Below are 18890 nucleotides of genomic sequence, written 5' to 3'. Positions count from 1 at the left end.
CTCTTACTTGGTTGCAGCTTGCCCTTCTCTCCATCCAGTTCATTTAGGGTGTGGGTTGTTGGGTTTCTGCAAGTGTATTTCCCAAGCCCCCCCTACCATTCCTGCTTCACAGGACTCTCTTTGCCTGCTTCTGACATCGGCCTCATCCCACATGCACACTATACCCTGTGAAGTTTCCCATGCTGGGGAGGCATGTGTTTGTTCTCACATGTTGGTGTCTGAATGCCAGTTGTGCCATTATTCCTGTGCTACTTGTTTATATTCATTTTGATGCCACATTTCCTGTGCCAAATTAAATACTGGCACAGACAGGTGCCTGAAATCAAAGTTGTGCCTGCTTACGCTCTGGTGAATTCAGTTTTTCATTTCCATGATTTCATTTCCCAGGAAAACAGCAATTATGTAACCTCAGTAGAAACAGACGCCAACAATATTAAGCTTGCAACTGCACTGCTTTCACCCCAAGGGCTTCTTTCAATGGGAGGATGGAAAGTTTCTTAAAACCAAACAAGCAACATGGACCTTTTGTTTCAACAGACGTGCTTCCTTATTCTGTCTGCACGTAGGCAGAAACTTGAGCCATTTTCCCTCCCTCACATCCTCCCCTAGAACGCTGTGCACTTACCAAGTGGCTTTGCCACATCTCTCTCTCAACCAATATTGGCCTTGACTGAGAGGATATTGGGCAGCCCACCATGATGGCTTCAAAGTAGCACCTTCTGCAAAGCCCAGTGGTGAGGATGTGTCATCCCTGAAGTCCCAGTGCTGCACACCAGAGGATGCTACTGCCAGGGACAAGGACACTGCAGGAGCTGCATCCTGCTTGCGTATTTTTGTTCTGCAGAAAAAAAGTTCAATTACATCCATCTATACAACAAATAAATCCTAAGTGACTGCAACTCCATTCTCTCACTCTCTCTTCGATGTCCACCGCTCATCCTGGGCTGGACTGAAGCAACTGCAATGCCAGCTTACTTGGACCAGCGTCAGGGACATCACCTAGCTCCAGCATGCAACCACGGCAGCCGAGAGCTCAGCACTAGTAGTCCTATCCAGTGACAGGATATCCAGCCCTGCCATCAGCACCGGGCTCCTTGCCATCTTCTGGGCTGCCACTAGCTACGTGGGTATGGAAACATATGGGCAAAGTCTATATAAACCAAACCAACAGCAACAAAAGCATTGAGGCAACCCTACTGCTTCTATAGACCTAAATCTCAGTGGATCACCCACTTAATCATCTGTTTACATTTAACCTACTTCAAGTGTCTGTCCACAGCCACCACATGGCATTACATACTTACAATAGCTTCACTAACAGTCAAAAAAAGAAAGAGTGAGCAGAGAAAAAGCAAGGGATAAAAACCTTTATTCCATCACTGATTAAAATAAAAACAAACACCAACCAAAAAAAAATCAGACTATACCACAGAAAGCAGTAGTACTACGTTAACTATTATGAGGCCAGACAATGCCTGTTTCCAGAGGCTGACCAACTCCCTACATGCATTTTAGACATGACATGGTATTTCCAGCACTGAGGTTATGAAGTGTCGGGTCAGACGTGTAATGTATCTTTCTCTCCCATTGTGGCAATACGAGATCATAATGTTAAAGGTCTTCCCTGGCATGGCTGCCAAGCTGTTTGTCTGAGCTGCAGTGGTATTTTTGGAGACAAAGACTTGGACACAGTGTGGGACAGGTGGCCTGGCAGCAGTGGTAGGAAGCTATCAAACCGTGCAGCGTGCATTTCAAAACACAAACCAGAGGGAGAGGAGATAAATCATTTACTGTATTTAACTTAGCATATTGCTAATTTCTGTGACTCATATAGTCTTGCGGAAGACTTCCTGGCCAGGATAAGCCGACTTTGAAGGAAAGATGATGTAGTTTATGGACAGTCATGCATTTGTGAAGTTTGTGTACATAAATGCGTAGGAACAGCAGTGAAAGCAAAAAAACCAAAGATGGGAAGGAATCTGTATTGCTGTATCTCCCTTCATTCTCCCTGGCCTCAAGGACCGCCCTATGCTTCACTGGTCAAAAATGAAGATGAACCATCACCCGAAGGCTGGCACGAAGAGGCAGTAGTCAGCAAAACCATCAGTACCTTGAACTCTACTTGGAGTGTCTTGTTTCCAGTGGCAGAGCAGGACACCTGTCATTGTATCACCAGCTTGCTCGGCCAGAGCTTGTTGCACCCACAGCGTGGGCAAGCTGCAGATAGTCCAGACTGGCAGCCAGACACACAGAGGAACCACTGCACATTCACGGCAGGACCAAGAGTGCGAGAAAATCTGGACTCAGTGGAAAACATCTCGCATAGCACCTCTGACCTAGCTCAGTGCCTAGGCCCTGAGCATTGCTACCACAGCAGCTTGTACATCCCACACATGGCTACCCTCTTACTAAAGGTCTCCTCAGCAGCAGATAGGGAAAAGGCTTCTGAACAGATTAAAAATGTGGCCATGACTGCCCTGCAAATGGGACCCTTCTATTTCTGGGATACTTAAGAGTCCCCAGCTCAGCGTGTCACTAGGTATGTACTTATCGTGTGCCTGGGGCTGTCAGGCACATCTGGCTGGACCACATGTGGTGTGAGATTTGCAAATCAAAGGCACAGTGCACATGGTTTTTCCTCCTACCCAAATTCAAGTCAAAAAATTCCCAAACAGGGGCCTCCCTGGGAAGAATGCACTGCATAGTCTTTCTTTTGAAGGTAGTTAGCTTAAATCCAGTTACTAAGACCTACACTAATTCTGTGCTCTTCATTTTAAGATGGATTCCTTGAGAAACAGGATTGTCTGAACACTGGCACTTTAGTCCCCTCACTTTTAAACACGCAGGCTGCTTTCAGCTAAACTTGACAAAGGGGCAGGCATCACTGAGCTACTGAAATCCAACAAGCTCCACAACTGACACAGCCAGGTAGACAAGGGAGGCCCAAATTGGCACCCCTGTACAAGAAAAACTAATCCCCATTAAAACAACCACAGTGTTAGTTACTGGAGTTACGGGGCAGAGAGACTTTATTGCAGCTTAGCAGTTCATAAAGCTTCAGGCAGACTTCATCGCTAGTTAGTCGCAGGGTAATGGAAACGCTAGACACAACACTATGAAAGCAATCTTGTGCAGAACTGCCCCCATCTCACAGAACAATTTCTGAAAAAAATTAGGATGTCACACAATGCTGCACGCCCTACAGCAATTGGAATTATCTTTACCAGCCAAACTTATAAAAAAAGATATCAGCTATAGTTGATTAGACATTTCCCCCACATCCCTCACTAATTTATATTGTATATTATACATTTACTGATTGTGCTCTCCCTCCTTCTCCCCCACCCATCACGATCTGGCCCAGAACGGACACCAGAATAACCTACTATCATTTCCAGGGTCATCAAAACAAGTGTGCCCTTGCATCTCTCACTCTTTTATTGCAAAAAATACACTATTCGCATGCCTGGTTCTCTCTGCCATCTGAGTCAGGAGAATGAATCATCAAAAATGCTATTGTCAGATGCTTTCTATGAATTATGTTCTGCACTGCAGTGGCTTGCTCTGCTCTGGACTCTCTATTTAGTGTATTGGTATTTATCCTCAGGATTGCTTTTAAAAAACATTGAAACAAAGTCTCACTGTCTCCAATAGGGGGCAGCCCATTTTAAGTCATTTTAAGGCTTGTTTTTAATGGGCAGGAAAATGAAAGTGTAAGCCAGTTTGTTAGAAGACTGATATGGAAAAGTAACATCACCATAGGTGAGAATGCATTTTGTCCAGAAAACTTTATGATAAGAATGAGAGATAGATTAAATGCAGATATTATAACTCAGCAACATCTCGTCAGTGGGATACCAGTAAGCTCCAGGAACACAAATGTACCAACACACAATTTTAAGGAATATCATTCCTATCAGCTATATATCTATTGCTTCATTTCTCACAATCCAGCTTCATTTCAAGGGCAATAAGGACACAATATTTAGAATTTGCTATCATCAGGTACTTGAGGTACAGAAGAGAAGCAAGTGTTGCTGATCTTTGGTGTACAAGTTTATGCTATTAATATTCTTTAGCAATTACAGGCAATTAAGAATTCTGTGTGGGTTTTAATCCCTCTGACCCTGACTGGAGTGGGAACTGAAGGTGCTGAGTAACCTAACTGAACCAAATCTGTGCTTTGTACAAACCATGCAGACACCAAAAATAGACACCCTTGCTCATTATTTTGATACTGAATAATATAGAAGACAAAAAGATTGTAAAAAATTGAGAACCTAGAAACTAAAACTAGATAGTTTCATTCAAATAGTTTGAACAGTGAGAGCTTATGAAATGAGAAGTGCAGTACAGCAGAAGCCAGAGGATATCTATCAGTTAATTCTTCTTCAAAGCTAGTTTTAAAAATTTAAAAATACTTTTTGAAGGTTTCATGCCTGTGACAGACAATTCATCCCACAGATAGAAAGTTATTCCATTACGTTCATCTTCAGCAGAATAAGAAGTCATCAAATTGCTCTCCAAAAGCTTGTATTAGATCCTCCATCACTTGCTACTGGCAGATCAAAGCTAGATGACTTTCTTACAATATAGAAAATCAAGAATACCTGGATCTCTTTCATGCTGGAAGTCAGACTAGAGCATACAGCACCTTCCCTTCTTAGCATCTATGGAAAGTCCTCATCGCCCCTTTTTCTTATGCTTAACTAGTATTAAAACTAGATCTTAATGAAAATAGCTTCTTAATTAATTATTCTTTTAAACAATACCATCTTTAGCCTGTCAGGGCACAATGTAATTTCCTACCAACTCCCCCTAATTTTTTTTATAAAGACACTGAAACAGAGAATATATTATGAGAAAATAATTACATCAAGCCTTAGGAATGTAAAAATTGGAAGAATCAAAAGGGATAACATTTCCAGTGTAATGACTCTAAGAAGAACTGCAAATGGCATGAAGTATACCCATTCTCATGACAAAGGCTGTAATGTGAAAAAGTGCAAAACTAATCTGCCTCAGAAGTATGCACTAGCTGTTCTACCATCAATTATCTATTCCAATCATGTAGACAAGAGTTTCTGACTATAGGGCGAATCCACTCTGGTAGTTAATCCTGTTGTCTTGTAGTTCTCCCTGGAGACTTGAGGATACAAAGTATTATGTCCCTGTGTAGCACTGCTCAGATACAGTCTAACAATTCTACTCATCAAATCCTTGCCATGTGTGTATCTCCTTGAAGAACAGGGAGGACAAAAACCCTGTACCATCCCCATATCGGTTTTATTTCACTCTGATGTAGTAGCAGCCAGACTTGCAGCTCAGTCTTACTCTTTTGCAGCTACTTCTACCAACCCACTCTCTGCACAGCAGGATGCTGAACCGACAGATTTAACTCTTCTTCACACTATCAGCTGCTTAGTGAAATGTTCTAGGTCATGAACATTTGCAAATTAAGTGTCATAATGGGTTGTCTGAATTACCAAATAATCAGATTACATCTCTTTTTCTGAAAACTGCGTACCTCAACTGATATAGAAATTAAAATGCAATAAATACTATATAATCTTTCCCACCTGTTGAACTATGGAATTCCCTCAGGTATTTAAAGTACCTAGTTTCTAAAGGCCAGTCATCCTTCACTGTGTTTTATTTGTAGTCTGGTGAAAGCCTCCTTTTTTCTAGCAAAAATATCTCTTTTGTGATCTCATCTTTTCTTTCACCTGCCTTTTGTCACACAGACCTTTTAAGATTGACAATGATTGCTATTTCATTCCATCTTTTGTAGCTTCTTTGAAATTAGCATTCCAGTTTGCAGAAATAAAAAGCACCTCATATACTAACTTCAGAGTGCCCATTTATTTATAGCTTGTGCATTTTATTCCTTCCCTACTAGACATCTTCTTCATTTGGGCTGTCAATTACACAGAATTTCATCACAGCAGAACTTTTCATTGCATAGTGGTCAGATCAAACAGTAAGGCACAAAAGATCTTTATAGACAGAGTACACTGCATTTAATATATGTGAGATGTGAAAAATTTTGTATATGAACAGCTTTTTAGACCTAAGTAATATATTTCCAGAAATATTTTTTTACAGAACTAATATCTTCTCAATTTTCTACACATCAATATGCTATATTTCCTTTAAAATTATACATATACATTTTAATATTATAATAATCTTTACACAGAAAGCCTTTTCAATGCAATTAACAATTTAGCTTGTCATGTCTTCTAAAGAAATACATCTGACAACGTGATTCCAAAATACAGATTTCAGACTACAGTATTCCTTTGTGCAGAATAGATCTTAATATACTCACAGAAACACCACTTAAAGAGTTTAGGAGACAAAACATTTTCTACCCAAAGGCAATTGCATTTAAAAGAAAGAAGCAAAATGTTTTACTGATTCTGATTCAGTTATGTGGAATTACAAAACAGCAGTAGATTTTTAGCTAGTTACAGATGGAAAAGAGCCTTTGTGATATCAGGGCATGCAGAACAACTATTTCTTTTCCTCTGTAATTTTTAAGTGGGCAGTAAATTACCAGCAACTTCTCCCCTTTAACAGTCTATCCTCATTCATCACAATCAGGAATCTCACCACTTCAGTTTTTTATACCCCCTTTCTCCCTTTGTGTATCTTCTCTTCATCTTTTGAGAAACAAGGTCTTGGCATCAAGAAAATTAATCCCTTTGTATGGTTTCCTGCCTTTGGCCACATAAGACCTTCAGTCCTAGATAACTTCTCCAGGAATTATCTTTTCCTCAGATAATTTTACACATGTTAATACAACATTTAGCTATAAACATATATATGAACACACATACACTTGGACCCATCTGTATTTACCTCTCTCTGAGCCAGCCTTGAGCTGGCAACATATGCCTCCCAAACTAAGAGAGTGGGTTGGGGTTAAAGCTAAGACAGCCAGCATGTTCTTAGACATGAATTTGCATCATGGGAAGACACAGTTCAGCCTTTTTTTAAAAAAAAAAAAAAAGCATGCAAAATGCACTTTAACACGTTTCTTCAGATAAAGTGTTTGAGCAGCTGAAGAATAGCTGGAACTGAAGCTCAAACATGCTGCAGTGTGGCCTGCCTAAGCTCTGCCCTGACATAGCCTACCTGCCATGCAAGACTTCATCAGCGCAGATACACAGATGGTGGGGCCCACCCATGTCCCACGGCTATAACAGACCTATTGTTTTCATTCAGCTGCTTACAATCACTCAAAAGTCTGTCAAGATTCATAAGCACTTCTTAAATACAATTGTGGGAACAGAAGTTCAACTTCCAAGCACTTTTGCTCCATGACAAATCGTGCTGATCTTTAAAGCTTGGGGAGGGGGAAGAATATTCTTATGACCTCATTGTAGTTCTTTAGTGCTGTGACCCCGATTTTTGTAGAAAGGGCAAAGTATCACATACTTCTTGCTAATCCTTCAGTGCTTGCATTTAAGAGTCATCTATACATAGCTACTGGTCATACAAAATATTCATGCATATTTAGTAAAGTTGCTGCAAATGTGGGAGAAGATAGACTAAGCATGCTGTAGGCTGCTACCACAGATAAACTGAAGACAGGAATTGAACATGAACATAGGGTAGGTTTTCAATCTTGTAACTGGAACAGGAGAAAAAAAAGGCAAGTATTTTTCCGGTCACCAGAAAAAAGGGATATTAGTTCTTGAGAACAAGCATGGAGGGTCATGCCTTCTGTTTATAGTTTTATAAATGAATAAAAAAATCTTTGAAAAAGAACTTATCACAGCTTTAAAAAACATTCTTAGTATATTCCTAAAGCAATACCTGAAATTTGGTTATGCATTGGCACTTGGGTACTTCCCAAATTGCGTATTTAGTGGTATCATCAGCATGGTCCAGTGGATACAAGAGCAGCTTGAGATTCACAGATACTAGTGTGAATTGTTTCCAGCTGATCTGGGCATGGCATTTCAAAGTCCTCTGCAAAGCAAGCCAGCTTCATTATTTTCAGTGTTATTACATGGAAGAATAAATTGTTCCAGTGGACAAAAGTGATAGAGAGAAGGTATGTATAATTACTAACTTTACTAATTTTATATGAAATACCCAGATTCAACAGAATATCATTTTTCATTGCTGCATTTTAATTAGCAAAAAGGTGAAAAACATGCAGGTGAGCTTTAACTGTTCAGTATGCAAGACTTTTTGATGCATTACTTCCAGAGCCCTGTCAGTAGTGAACAAGCAGAAAATGGACAAACGCCTAGGGCTGTACTTCAATGTGATGGACTTTCTAAAGATCAAACTTCTAAATTGTCCTGATTCTTGAGAACGTGGAGCAGAACCTGTTTCTGTACATCTGAGATCCCTTGGGCTAACCATGATGTCTGTGCTGTAATGCTGAATTTGCTCTTGCTTTCTGTCACGCACCATTTCAACATTAAGAAATTTGAGTATAATCTTAGCAATCACAGCCCTGCAGAGAGCCACTGATAGATTACTTTGCATCAGATAGTTAACCTCTTTCTTAAATTTCCTATAGTCCTGTGGAAAACTGATATTATTACCATCTAGGTCATCAATAAAGTGCTAAACAGTCACTGCTAATAACCAGTTCTATAAGATACAACAGAAAGGCACATATTCAGTGAGGATTCCCCATTTACAGTCATGTTTCATAGCCTGCCTGACAGCTTTTACTCCATTTAAGAAGAATTGAATTGATTTCATTTCAGCCTAGTTACTTGATCAAAAAATCATGCCTCACAGAAGCGTATTATATATTACTTCAACAGGATGGCATTGATCAAACTGTATTTGTTATCTCTCAAATAAGAGAATAAAGAAAGGAATAAAGAGCCATGTTGATAAAATCTATTTTCCAAAAATCAAGGGTGACTTAAAGAATGATAGGAAGTGTAAATGTAGCCCAGTAGATTTTATTTTACTTTTTCCAGGACTAGAGCCAAATTGAGGCTTGCAATTATCCAGAAGATTCCTTTCAAAAGCACTAGTTATAAATTCCCAAGCTCTCAGTAATTTCTCACTGTTTCTGAGCATATTGAAAAATTCAAGCTTCATAACCCACAGAACTCTCCAGTGAATTCTTTAAAAACTTCTGGGTATTAGTTGTCAGGTCCAGATGTTCAAATAAGCCTAAGAGTAACAGTTCACACAGTAGCAGAGCAGCACAGCAAAGGTGGAAGAGGGTATTATATACTTCATGATCACCATCAACAGAGGTGCAGCAGCCTGCCTTTAACTGTCACGTGAAGAAGAGAAGTCATTCAATGAATACTTGGTTCTAATTCTAATGGACATTTTTTCACCCAGCAATGGTCCATTCTTTTGTTCAGACTACTTTTGTTCTTACTGTGCTTCTTTAAAATAAAAAAAATAAAATTTAAAAAAAAAAAAAAGGCCAGAAAAAGATACTTCACCCGTAATTCTATTCTCCATGGAGATTTTTGTGTGCCTTTATCAATTTCCTGAAGTCCTCAACTTTTATTTTATAAGACTTTCACACCCCTAACTTCTCACTTGGGGATTTTCATAGCAATAATTCTTCTTTGTTGGGTTTTCTTTGTCTTTTTGGTCATCAAGTTTAACATTCTTAGAAAAAAGAAAATGTTTTACCATCTTTTTTGTCTTGAAACTTGTTTTCAGCACTATGAAATTGGTCATTTTCATAAACCAGTGAGAATAGGGACCTGAATATATTTATTACAAGAAAACAGAATAAAATCAGATCACTTATGCCTAATACTACGTTTCACTTATGCCTAATGTTACGTTGTAGGAGAGGAAAAGCTGTGGTATTGCTGACTACAGCTACCATGACACTCAGTATGGAACTAGACCACCAAGGAAATTCCTTATGTGCATCCACCAGAGTTCCCTTCTCTGCTGTTGAAAAATTCACCTGGAAGATGCTGCTGACCAAAGGCTCATGGCACAGATGGAGGCTTCCTACTGGCCACGCCACTCAGCTCCTCAAAGAGTGGCAGCACGGACCAGATGGACTCCTGGCTCATGCTGCAGAACTTGCTACATGGCAGGTGTCTACAGAGCATGCTTTTTAATGGTCCTTCGCATATACAGCAGAGCAATTCTGCCTGCAGCCTCTTTTCCAAGGAAAGTTAAGTAGATCCCTGCTAAATCTAGGCATAGTTTCTTGGCTCTGGCCAGCTGAGATACACACGAGACAGCAACTTGAATGACACTTTCAAGATAAGATCACAAAACATAAATTGAAGATCAGGATACAAAATTCAATTAATATCATATGAAGTGCCAAGTGAGGAAAAAGAGATTTTTAACCAGAATTCGTAAGACTTTACAGTGGAAGGGCTATGTTTATTAGTGGTAGTTTATTATTTATACTATGTCCCAGGACTATTCTTTCTTCTGTGCAAAGATCCAACCTGCCTTTTTGCTTTAGCAAAAAAAGAGTAATTTGATAGATGTCAGTGGACTGTGTTTTCTGTTCTTCTGCAACAGCTATTCTCTGAAGGCTTAAACTGATTGTTCTTTTACCAAAATGTTGTTAAAGAAATGCCAGGAAGTTTATTCGTGGTTTATTAATACTGCAGAGGCCCCAAAGCAGCAAGATAATGTCCAGACTTCCAAAAAACAGGCTTGCCAACCATTCACTTGGCCAGCTTCCAATTAAAGAAAGAACATGACAGCCAAACTGCAGCTACAATGGCTTCAGAAATTGCTGGGGAATAAAAAAAGAAAGAGCAGAATGATCCAAGCCACAGAGCCCTACTCCAATTTTATACACACTAAAGCAAAAACCCAAAACAAAACAAAATGCCACTTGCATTTCATTTGTACCATCACACAAAGTCCAGACTGGGTCTCTAAGAATATTTCTTCCCAAAATGCTTTTTCAGAGTTCACATTAGTGTTCTGAGACCAAAAGGCAAAGCCACTAACCCACTGCAGTACACTGCTTGATCCTACCATAAGCTTTTTTCCCTGCAAAATATTAATAATTCTGTCATCTGGGTTCCTCTTATCTTTTTGATAAATGAGGCTACTGTCTTCCTAACTTATTAAAGCATTTATCCTCTCCCTTACATTTGGAACACTGCAAAACATGTATCTGATATACCTAAACATACTTCTGAATCTTTTCCATATAAAACTATTTTGGCAAAGGCCAGGTGGACTCAGCCTTGTAGTTTCTGAGATCTCCTGAGTTGCTCTCTGACGCAAGAATACCTGTTTCCCCCTTCGCGGCTGAACATCAAACAGTTCCCTTTTCAAGGTTAACACTTGCAGATTTTTGTTGACGTCTGGAGTGTTATGGGCTGAAAATGGGTTTTAAAGTTTTAGTTTTCCCATGAAAAGTGGCTCAGCTTCTTCTGAAGGCACATTCTATTATTGAGCAGTCACTGTTTTCTATGAAAATGAATGACCATAGGGTACATGAAAGTGCACCATTATATTCCTAAATAGGCAGAGACTCACACCACCAATTTCACCACCAGGCACAGACTCTGAAGGTGCTGCAAGGCTGTCCCTCCCCATAGTTTATGGAGGTAGGGGAAAGAGCATGGGACCTTCAACAGGACAGATGTGCCCACTTCCAAATATTCAGGACCAATTCTCTTTGGCTGCTCTTGCCACCAGGCAGAGCTTACTCTTACTTAAATAAGCTTGCAGCTTACTCTTCCATATTCAGAGATGAAAGCAGAGACATTTCAGATGCGACTACCTGTCCCAGCTGTGTCAGCACTTCATAAAGGAAGGAATTTCCTTTAATATAAAAGTTGACTATAAAGGGCAGTTGCACAATATTCTGTTGGATGTACACATCTGTCACTACTTGACATTCAGGCAGCCTTTTTTCTTTTTCATAATATATGCAATGTTGTGAATAAAGAGTTTACCGTGGATGTAAGTCCTGTAAACATGAGGTGTTGATTTTTTTAGAGCACTCCAAAATGTAGAACTGCTTCATTGATGTCATATGATTTAAATCTAAGAATTGGGTATCAATATTTCAGCGGTAATATTTTTTCTTCAAAGAAATAAAATTGACTCTATCAACTGCACAGTCACAGGCAAAAATCTGTGAGCCTGACAGGCAGAAGACACTCACTTTTCATGGTGCACTGTTCCTCACCATCTTGGCGTCAGACGATGCCCGTAGAGCTGTGACAGGGGCACCTGAGCTAAGATCCCCAAGACTTATATTAAGCAGGAGTTTGGATGTCAGAAGACAGTTATTCTTAGGTCTTCCTAATGAGGTCATGAAGAATTTTGTTTTCAAATGCAGTATTTCTGATTCCAAAATTATAATTGTGAAGAATCTGATGTTTTCTGGAGTGCATTATCTTTGTAGCTATTAATCTAAGATATTCACCTACCAGCGTCTGAAGTTAGGCACTTAAAATCTATATTCAGTTATGTAAGACTATAGGCTGCCAAGTGCTGGAAGATTTGTAGATATTTGCTATCATCCTGAAAAATTGGTTTGTTCATTTAGAAGAGTATTTTAATATTTGGTTTCCAACCCTGCCACCTAGCAGTTCATAAATCACATTTTAACACATACTTCTACATATTTTTAAGGTTCATTTACGGTGATATCTGCCTTTGAATATGTATCCAGTTTTTCTGACATCCAAGATCAAACAATTGTTCAGTAAATTTTGATGTTTAGTTTACTGGAATTGGGATTTCACTTCAAGCTTTGGCTTAATAAAACCAGCTATAACATTCTAAGAGTGGATTTAGCATTTATAAAGTAGCCAACAATCTGGAGAATTAACATCTGGTTTATTTATCCAGTCATGACCGAGCAGACAGCTATAGCAGTCTTTCCATATTCCTTCTATAATGCACAGGGGTTTGTTTTTTTTAGTAGTAGTAAATAGCCATCCCAAACAACAAAACATTACTTCATAGTGCTAAACACCAATTCACATGCTATACATTGTGCTTTCTCCATTCTACTCTTGGCTGTTATAAAAACATAAACTTAAAACATTTATTGCTGTGCTCAGAGTCCTTTCCTCTTTTTCATTATTTTTATCTGGAACTGGGAAGCTTTTCTTGAAGCAGTATTGTTTCTCCCTTGAAAAAAAAAGAAAGGCAAGAGAAGATGAGGTACTTGAAAGCCTCATGTCTTACGGAGTACCCCTAGTTACAAACATGTTATAATCTGTACACTTGTCATTTTATGTAGGAAGAACCAGATGATGGTGGAATTTGATTCAAGCTAAGAAAGCAGGAATAGGGCTTAGAAGAATGCTTACATCTGTCCCTAATTTGCTTGCACATAAACCCACGGTAATCTGCTTTATTGCCAAAGTCATATAAAGAAATTGGGCACCAAGCAGCATAGCAGGTAATCTTGAACTGGAGGCCCTCCAGCCTAATTAGACACAAATGCCCAGAAGACCTGAGACTGAAATATGGCATGTAGATTTTGAAATGTATGAAGAGACAGAACAGTCTCATTAGCAGCAGTCCGAGTGTATGTTTAAGCCTCTGAAGTTTCTTTTTTTGACTGAGGGAAGGAGTAAGCAGTGTCTGTGCCTGAGGCTAAGTACAAGGAAATGCATCCTGTTCCTTCTGGATTGGCCTCGATCTCCCAGCTCCCGCCCCAGCATGCTTCTCCTGCGCTTTGTGCAGTTCCTGGACACTCTCTTTGCAAAGACACCCCCACAGTCAGCAAGCTTATTTAATATCAGTAATACTGGGAAAGCCAAAACAGTATAAGTCATTGAAAAATAAGACAAAGAAGCAATTCTGTGGAGAGTTTAAAGAGATATTGGTTCATTATTCATTATTTAGTAGATACATTTCTTTAGAAAGTTAGACATGGAGTTTTGCTAGAGCCATAAAAAGTGATAATTTCCCTTATTTCAAACCTCTGAACTTATTTTCTTTTTCTGGCATCAAACAACTATTGTTGTCTACTTTCTGATTACCAGCTTGTCTCTCTCTGATTACAAGCATGCATCTACTTTGTAAAGTGATGCAAAATTATAAGCGAATTAAAGAAATAGGCAGAGGAGAAGCCTGTGAGAACTTTAAGAATGAATGGCTGTGGCAGAAAAGGCTACACATGACATAGAACTGACCTCCATGTTGCAGATTTCAGGCACATTCAGGGACCATCTATTTTTGGAAACATAACAACTATGCATAACTAACCAGAGGGTGTGATAGAAATGTTTTTATCAAGTTATCTGCCTCTCAGTTATTTGGGAGAACAATGCAAGGTAACACAGTATTTCCTTTTTGAATTGGGTTTTTAGATTATCAGGACATATCACACTGGCCACAGAATTACAAACAACTTCTGGTTTTAATAAAGGGAGCTTTGTGCTCCTTTTCTTTTGCTGCAAGCACAACACAAAGGAAATACAGGGGCACAGCAGAGTGGAGAGATCTTGTGTGCAGTAAAAAATCGTGGATAAAGCCTCCTGTTAATTGACATTCAAGGTCAGTTTGTGATGCTGTGGCCTATTTGCAACTGCTGTATTAGTGCCTGAGGTCACCAATCAGCCCCATTTTGTTGATAAGGTTTATGGGAAGACTATATGACATTTAATTTCAGCAGCAAGCACGACTGAAGCATTACTGTTACAAAAGAAACAGGCAAATTTTAGGTGGGAATAATTTTTTTAAACAACTTTTCTTAAAGATTTTATGATGTTTCTAGTTTTTGTAGGTTTTTTTAAAAAGAATATGTACCAGGAGATGCATTGTTCTCTTCTGCCCTTCCCCGTGCTTTACGTTTGAGATTCAGGGAAAGAAAACAAAGCCTTAGGAAAGGAGTTACTTGGCCACAAAATGGCAAGCCTTACAGTACTGCCCATCTCTGTCTGACCTCACCCAGCAGTGAATATCAGAGGTGATGCCTGGCACCGAGAGGCTGTTTCCTCTCGTGCTTCCCTGGTGTGACCGAGGCATCCCCTCTGGTAGGGGACCCGCAACCCGCCGAGAGAACAGAGCTTTGGACTGCGGGCATGTCTGTCTATGGGCAGACAGACATGAGCTCACTGCCCACGCAGGAGCCAGCTCGGGTCCAGGAGCCACACAGCCTCATTAGAGCAAAAACATGCCCAACCTGATGCGTCTGTGCCCAGCAGAAGCAGCAGAGATTACCCAGCAGCAGGCATCCACACACATGCACCTGGGACACCGGGCAGAAAGCCTGGTGGGTGCTGAGATGGAGCACATGGACCAGACACCCTGGCAGGTAGGGTGCTGAGCATTCCCATGTTGTCCATGAGGGGAAAAGGCACCAGCGAGGCCGGTGACCCGCCAGCCTTCACTAAGGATAAATGTAAATAAGAAGGAAATAAAAAGAGGGAAGCAGGCAAGCCTTTGCTGGCTGAAGCAGATGAGAGGGGAGACGCAGCCTCACTGGGCCCCGGCCCATGCAAAAGCACCGCAGGCTCCAAGGGCACGCACAGGACGGGTGGCTGGGTGCTGCTGGGGGGCAGAGGGCACTCATCACCACCGCAAAAAGCTGCCAGGCACAAGGAGGCTGGTGGTGAATCCAAGTGAGGTGGTGGAAGCTGGGAGGGGAGAAGCCCAACCGGGCAAAGCAGGGTGGTGGGGGGCAGTAAGGAAAGAAGCCTGCCACTCCGGCCCTGGGGGCCCTTCTCTGGGTGAGGAGCTGCACACTAACCGCGAGTCCTCGGGCCGGGGTAAGCCCCTTTACCATACCCGAGAGGTGCTCCGCGCCCCCTCCACTGCCCGCGGCAGGCCCCCCCTTACCTTCCGGCCGCGGGCGGAGCCGCTTCTTGCCTAGCCCCCAGCTTCTGCTGCAGGGGGCGGCGGGCCTGGCCCGGGTGTCCCCGGCGGGCGCGGCGCGGCGCGGCGCTCCCGGGGCCGCCGGCGGCGCGGCTGGGCGCGTAGCGGGGAAACCCCGGCACTCCCGGCCGCCGCGGCGGGCGCCTACCTGTTGCCAGGGAAACCCTGGTGTCTCCTCAGCCGCGGCCTTCCCCGGCGGGCGGCGGGCGGCAGCCGCGCCGCTCCGCTCCTCTCCTCTCCCAAAGCCGCGGCGGGGCCTCGAGGCGGGAGTGGCGGTGGGGCAGCGGCAGAGAGGAGTGGGGTGACGGGTCCGGGGCGGGTTGCGGTGCTTGTGGGTCCCGGAGACGGGGCGGGGGGGTGAGAATTTAACAAGCATTTTTATGTATGAGGGGCTGGGGGTGGGGTCTTTAGGTATATTTCTCCCAGTTTGGAGCACAATGAACTCCGCTCATTTATTAAGCTGGGGACGGATTCAAAAACATTAATTGTGACTTGAGTAGAAACTGCCAGCCCCTGCAGCCAACGCTGCGCGGGGAGCCGAAAGAGAATGCTGTATCCGGGCTTTGCTATGCAGGGCTCTGCCAAGCAGGTGCAAAAACCATGAGCAGGTTTTAATGGGACAAATGGGTAACACCGCCTCGCGTTCTGTAGTGATTTTCGTTGTTTGATAATAAAAGCTTTCAGACAATGGAGAACGGTAGCATCGCATTGACTAATTCAGTTGCAGTTCTCCTGTCTATAGCATAAGGGCATGCCAGTGTCTGGGAAAGATTGCAGGAGAAATAACAATGCAGCTCAAAAATTGCCTCTACTCCTTTTAGCTACACAACTGTTTACTTCGGAGTTAACAACTGATCGATTACAGGAATTGGACAGAGGCTCTGGGTTAAGGTAACTGTGAGGCTAGCTGGGCTTGGCAGCACCCGCTCACCTTAGGGCAGATTTTGTGCCAGCCCTGGCTGGCTTTGAATAAAGCTTTCTTGGTTGCAGCAGAAAGGATGGGTCTCTGTCAGGATCCTCGTGGGACTGCTTTATTTCCTAAATCCTGTAGTACTATGGCTGTAAACTAAAATAGTGTCTTACAGTAAAATTAATGTGTGCCCACTCCTGCGTATCACTGAGCTCGAGTCTCTGCTGAAACTCCAGCCCAATCTTCTCCCAACACAAAAGCTGCTCACAGAGGAACAACCATTGTTAGCTTGGAGGGGAAAAAATGCAGTAAAATTAGAAGAGATAAAGATAACACTTTGTCTCCAGATATTCTCTTGCAGCAGTTGCTACGGTTTTTCACATTCTGAGGTTGTTTTGCCTCATCAGCACTAAAAACTGTCATAAAACACCAAAGCCATCAGCTGAAGGGAACTCAGTACACGTGCTCTGTGCTTGCTCCAGGCTTTCCGTGTCAAGATATGCCACAGGTACTATTTTTTAGAGTCTATGAGATCTTCAGGCTACCTGCACACTGACCTGCAAGGCAGATTCTTATATCTTTCCCTTGTTTCAGCAGGACTTAAAGCTCTCTCATGAATGAGAAAGACACGTGCTATGTGTTGCATGTGCACTGATAAATTCATTTTTAATTCATTTTCCCTTATGAAATTTTCCTTTCCCTTTTTTGCATAATTATTTCCATTGTCTTACATACAGCATGAGAGATGACTATTCAGTTTAACAAGTACCCCTGAGAAGGCAAAGAGTCTTTCTTTCACTGAGTTTTGGGGCAGTTGCAACCCATCCTCTTCAAGCATTTGAGTTATTGTGCTAAAGAGGGGAGCTTTTATACTGTTGTCATGATTACCTTTCCAGAACATAAGGCTGCCTGTCTTCTTTCTTGAGATTTACTACCAGTTGTTGTTTCTTCACAGGATTAAGAAAAAAAAAAAGAAGGCAAAAAAAAAAGAGCTCGAAGTTTTCTTGTAGTTCAGTGAAATTGTGTTGACATAGCTTAATTCTGAAAAATACAAAGGACACACGGACCTTTAGATATTTTTTCTAAAACTTTTTGACTATGACTGTTCTAAAGTTCATGAAACTTGAGGTGTTCATGAAATGCCAGAGATATGGTGCATTTTTTAAGTCCCAGTTTGTCACCTTGCATGAACTCATGGTATAAGGCTGGGAGTACAATGAAGATTAAAAGGGGGACGAAGAGAATTAATGGTAGTTTTTTAAGACACTAATTTTTTTGTGGCTGGCATTCAGATGACAGGTGACCTTTTAAAATCTACCAGTGATAAAGATTTGTACCTGCCATTTTGGCGCACATACAACAAAAGCACCAAGTCTGAAGTATTTTTAATCAAGATACCTGCAGAACATCACAAGATTTAGATATTTCAGTCGTTTATCTCATGCACTCTTTCATCTTTCTCCTACAAGAAGGATTCAATTTACCAAGTCAAAGCAAAGGAACTATGCTGAATTTTATCTAAAGGGTTATATGCAAAAGCTATGTTCTACTGGCATTGGTCCAGTAACTAACATATGCTACAGCAATGGTAACGCCACATGGGAGTGATGGGCTGGGCTGCGGGGTGAACGGAAATGCTAAGCAAAGTACACGGTAGAAAGAGCTATTCCAGGTTTATCTTCACAGTGCTATTTTTAAATTTCAAGATGAAATTTGAATGGCTCAATTCAATACAGCCCTTCTTTCCATAGCTTTAGAAACCAGAGCAGCACAAGCACATGGAAAATATTTCCCAGTTACAGTGTGAAGAAACTAAGCAGGAGGGGCTCATCCTAATCGCCATCTGCCTAAGGGAAGGGACAGCACAAAATTGCACTATTCCTGGACCAAAGAAAGGACCAGCTAGTTACCAAGTCTTCCTTGCTCTCCACAGAAAGTTATTACAGCCCACCTCAGGAGGTTTGCTCCTGCAGTGTTTTGTTCATGCTACCAGTGGCTTTAGTAAAGACACTTAGTAAAGACAAATTTCTGCTTGTGTTCCTGCCTCAAAGTTTCCTTATTTCAATTGCACCAGTTTTGGGGTGGAGAGGTGGGAAACAACAACAAAAAACAGGATCAAAAATGTCAAACAAAGGAAAAAGAGAAGGTAGGATGAGATTATATTTCCCCTTTTACAACTATGACATTGTCTTAA

General features: G+C 41.5%; 1 long non-coding RNA gene across 1 annotated transcript in view; it reads right to left on the bottom strand.

The window, feature by feature from the left end:
• The window catches only part of LOC115604119, a 135941-nt gene extending 120033 nt beyond the window's left edge, over nt 1-15908 (bottom strand). The window contains exon 1 of the long non-coding RNA XR_003990126.1: nt 15751-15908. This is a non-coding gene — a long non-coding RNA (uncharacterized LOC115604119). The remainder of the gene's footprint in view (nt 1-15750) is intronic.
• Between the last annotated feature and the right edge of the window lie 2982 nt (nt 15909-18890).

Source organism: Strigops habroptila, chromosome 2 (genome assembly GCF_004027225.2).
Source record: "Strigops habroptila isolate Jane chromosome 2, bStrHab1.2.pri, whole genome shotgun sequence".
Lineage (NCBI taxonomy): Eukaryota > Metazoa > Chordata > Aves > Psittaciformes > Psittacidae > Strigops > Strigops habroptila.
Note: the sequence above shows the minus strand (reverse complement) of the source record. Positions and strands in the feature narration are given on the sequence as shown.